We start from the raw sequence: 4,840 nt of genomic DNA on the forward strand, positions 1-4,840 counted from the left end.
ATGGTGCAGAGGCCAGAGGGCTTTCCTGCCCCCACGGTCTACCGGCCACACTCGGTGTCTGGCCAGGGGAAGGCTTTTGCTGGAGGGGAGGGACTTCCCCTGGGTTAGCTTACACTGGTGTTTGTCCATCTTTCCCATTTCCTGCTTTCTGAACATGTTTAGACTTTTTCCCCCTAACCTCCCCAACATGAAATTTTAATACTACAGATATCAGCTTATGTGCTGTATGTACATTTGTGTTTTACATATGAGAAGAGTGAGATTTTTTTGTAATCCCTCAAGAACAGATTTTCACCCCCTTGAGGGCGATCGCCCCTCCACCAACGCACTGTCCTTCCCACGGACCCCCAGGCCACCTCTTTGGCAAGCGACGGGAAAGAGGACCCCCAGAGGGTCCTAGGCCTCTGGCCCTGAGCATCCCAGGCTTTGCTCGGGGCGGGGGTGGGGGGGTGTCCCAAGTGCAGGCACATAGTAGTAGTTCAGTAAGCAAATCAGTGAAGGCGTCCGGGAGCTGAGCCGGGTGCTTGGCAGGGGCTGCATCTGTGCCGGCGCCAGGTGGGAGGCGGGAGGAGGCAGGAGCGGCGGCTGCCCAACCCACCCGGCAGGTGAACGGGAGTCGGAGCGCTGGCCCGGGCATCAGGGCTATTCCTTGGGCTGTGCTGCCACCCCGTGGACGTTTACCTCTGCCTCCCTCCTGCCGCACGCCCGCCCTCCCTCCCTCGGGACCAGGAGGGAGGGCCTCCTTGCTTCCTTCCACTCGCACCCCCTCCCGGCTCGGCAGCCCTTCCCCAGCAGCGAGAAGAGCCTCTCCGGGCCTGCGAGGGGCCGCCTTTCCAATCACAGCCCTCCAGGCTACAGCCACCCGCCGCCTCAATAGCACATTTCCACCCTGCGGCCCGTCCCGTTAGCTCCAGGCAGCAGATACTGCTGCGGTCCCCGGTCCCCACGGTGCGGCTGAGAGGAGGCCATCAGGTGGGTTTGGGAGATGCCGCACCCTCTTGATTTTGGAGAGACACTGGTGACGTTTTGTGGAATCCAGGAGCGCACTTTGGGAAATGCTCGGCCAGGGTCATTTTCTGCCTGCCAACCAGGGAGGCACAAGGTTGAGGACGAGCCGCAGGAAGGTGCTGGAGACCAAGTAGTGGAGAGAACACAAAGCTGGGGGAGCGCGGGTCTGGGAAGCTGACCTGAGGACTTCTAAGGAGGGAGTTAGGACTTCAAGCCCGGGAGCTTTCCATTTAATTTTTTTTTTTTTAAATTTATGATAGTCACAGAGAGAGAGAGAGAGAGAGAGAGAGAGAGGCAGAGACACAGGTGGAGGAAGAAGCAGGCTCCATGCACCGGGAGCCTGATGTGGGATTCGATCCCGGGTCTCCAGGATCGCGCCCTGGGCCAAAGGCAGGCGCCAAACCGCTGCGCCACCCAGGGATCCCCCGGGGAGCTTTCCAACACCAGAAAGTTGCCCAAGAGCGGGCTGCCTGCAGGAGGTGGTGAGCTCCACGTGCCCGGGGAAGACTCAAGGACACGCGTTCTGGTGGGGAGCGGTTGGACTGGATGACCTCTGGAGTCCCCATAGAGGGGAACAGCTCCCAGGTCATGCGGGGAGGGTCACAGCCACTTGTGGGACGGGCACCCCTCTGTCATGTTCATGTGCACACAGGCTGACACTTGCAGGAGATTCTGTTGAGTGTTACGCGAGAGGGCTGGGAGTGTCCCATCGTGAGGCTCTTGAATTCCCAATGTTCTCTCCAGTGGGACAGGAGGGGAGGAGTCACAGCCGGTGGCAAGTGGCTCCTAACCTGTCCCCCATTTTATTGAGAGCAGGCTGCGTCCTGAGGCACGCACCATTAGGAACAGTTCACAGGCTTCTGTGAGGCTCTTATGAACACCTCGCTGGTGTGGACGCGCCTGTGGTGCCGAGTGCTTTATATATATATATATATAGCACTTTTCTCTCTCTCTCTCTTTTTTTTTTTTTGGAAGGGGAGGGGTTTTGTCAAGGTCTCCTAAGGATGCATAGCTCACATAGAAATCTCATCCACCTTCCTACATCCAAATGAGTATTACCAGCTCCTGGGGGGGGGGGGGGCCACCCTGTGCAGTGGAAAGCATGAGGCCAAGGGCCCAAACTCCCTGCTCCCAGCTGAGCGCCCCTCTGTCCCCAGGACAAGCCACAGTTGCAATCTGCCCTCTGGAGCCTCAGTGTCCCTGGCCACAGAATGCACACATCTCTTAAGGGGGGGATGGAATGCCATGGTTTCCTAAGGTCCCTTACCCAGGAACTCTTGCAGATGAGAAGCAGGGTGCAGATTATTATCACCAGACCAACATAGCCCGCTAAGTGCTCTCTGTGGTAAGGGTTCCTGGAGTCCTTAGCACAACCCTGTGAGACACCTCTGTTGTCATCCTTATGTTGCAGATAAGGAAACAGAGTGCTGTGCTGACTTGCCAAGCTGGTACGTGGGTTCCAACTGTGGGCATCCTGCTCAGAACCACCTCGCGCCTTGACCTGGATCCTGGTCCCAGTGGTGCTGGTCCTGCCTGTCACTAGGGAGCACATCTCCAGCCCTGGGAAAGTCTCAGGAGGAAGGGCGATAGGGTTCAGGAAGACCAAGGAACCTCTCCTTCCTCCTCCTTCAACGCTCCTCTTTGTGCCCAGTGGGTAGGAGAGGCCACATCAGAATCTCTCTCTGAGTTAAATAATAAGCGGAAGAATTTCAGTGGCCCCTTGGGGCCCAAGGACGTCACTGGGGCAGCTCAAAATAAGGGAATGCTTCATTTCCAGAATAGAGGGGCTGAGTCTGTCTCCAGAGGCCAGGGCTGAGGAGATGGGGCAGGACCAAGTCTTCAATTCTTGGCATTTACTCTGCTGCTCTGACTTATTTTTTTCTCGTGTTCCTGGTTTATTATTTATAGAGCGGAAGGCGGGTGGCAGCTCCTTGGCAGGTGGGATATGCAGGAAGGAGGCCAGCACCCTTCTGTCCACCCCCAAGGAGTCAGGGAGGAGGCTGGGGAGGGGGCGTGCGGAGTGTGTGCTGTGTGTGCCAGGAGGAGAGGGGCCTCTGAGGAAGGTGTGAGCCCGATGGCGGGGAAGCAGGAGGTGTGTTGGGGAATCTGGGGAAATGATGATAGTTGCCGCCTGTTAGTTGGTCTCCCATTGCAGGCAAGGCACTTGGCATGTTAGTCCTCCTTGCTGCACTCCGAAACCCACTTTCCAGATACAAGGACTGAGACTTAGAGACATGAGGTGACCCGTCAATGCCCTGCTCCTAGCCGATGTCACAGTGAGGCTTCCAAGTAGGGGGTCCTCCTCCTTCCGTGGTCTCTCCATCATGGGGCTGCAGATGGGGGCAGGTAGGGGAGATAAGAGTGAATGCCGCTCCTCTCTGCATCTGTAATATGGGGGGGTTCCAATAGGTCTTCCCACCACCCTTGTTGCCGAGTGTCCCATGGGGCGCCTCAGGGTGCTATCCTGGGCTGAGGCGATGGGGCGGTGGGCCAAGAAGGTGGGATTCCAGGCCCCTCCCTTGAAACCAGAGCAGCTCCCCTGTGTAACTGCCTTATGTATTGAGCTTCTTTATAGGATTCAAAACGAGGCTTGGGGCCCCCGGGTGGCTCAGTAGGTTGGGCGTCTGACTCTTGATTTCGGCTCAGGTTCTGATCTCAGGGCTGTGGGATCGAGCCCCACATCTGGCTCATGCTCAGCATGGAGATTGCTTGTCCCTCTCCCTCTGCTCCTCCCCTTGCTCTTCCAACCAACCAACCAAATAAATAAATAAATAAATAAATAAATAAATAAATAAATAAATAAAATTTTTAAAAAGATTCAAAATGAGGCTGAGTATTATGAACTAAATGGGACAACTGTGCAAATAGTGAGTCTGTGGATTGGGCCTTGCGGGGGGAGGATGGGACAGAGAGGGCAGGGCTGTGAGGAGGCCGAGGCACCATCAGGCACCGCAGGTTCTTCTGATGACAGAGCATCAGACGGCCAGTAAAGTCCCTCTGTCAGGAGGTGGCTTCCTTCAAGGACCCTGCAAACCAGCTCAGGCCATCAAACAGCCAGCAGTTCAGGAAACTCAGTAAACTCAGTTCCCAGGGGTCTCCTATTTTGTCCTCAGCTCCCATAGGATCCCCAGAAGAGACTGGCTCTTCGGGAGTCCCACCGCACTGAGGAGACTGGGGTCACCACCTAGATCCAGGGAAAGCCATGAGAGAAACACCACTGGCCTCTCTGTGTACCTGGACGGGTAAAGGACACCAGGGATGAAGTGGGGTCAACTCCAGAAGGCAGCTGAGGCTGGAGCAGGGGTGAGAGCACGTGTGGACACGACTAGCTGGTGTGCTGTTGTAAATGCATGAGAGAAACAGTTGGCTCATGGGACATGTGTCCTAGGAGGGCTGTGCATCGGGTCTACCTCACGGGGATCATACTGAAGACATTCAAGTGCTACTTAATATCACAGCGTCACAAATCCTTCTCAATTCTACTGAGTCAGGCCCTCATCATCTCTCTCAACAAGCCTGCACCACCCTTCACAGGGTATCCTGCCTCCACTCCTACCCACTCCCATCCCTTGGTGAGTTAGCCAGAGCAATCTTTCCAACTCAGATCTCATCATCTGTCTTTCTCTGGCTCTTCCTCTCTCCTTACCTGCCTCCCCCCTCACACACACACACACACACACACACACACACACACACACACACACAGTTCCCATCCCATCCTTTGCTCCTGGTAAAAGTGAAAGCTCTGAGGGCTTCTGAGGTCTGGCTGGGTCTGTGATCCTACCCTCATCTTACACCACCCTTGGCTTTACTCCCTCTGCTCTGCTGTGGC

This window comes from Vulpes lagopus, chromosome 11, assembly GCF_018345385.1.
Source record: "Vulpes lagopus strain Blue_001 chromosome 11, ASM1834538v1, whole genome shotgun sequence".
NCBI classification, from domain to species: domain Eukaryota; kingdom Metazoa; phylum Chordata; class Mammalia; order Carnivora; family Canidae; genus Vulpes; species Vulpes lagopus.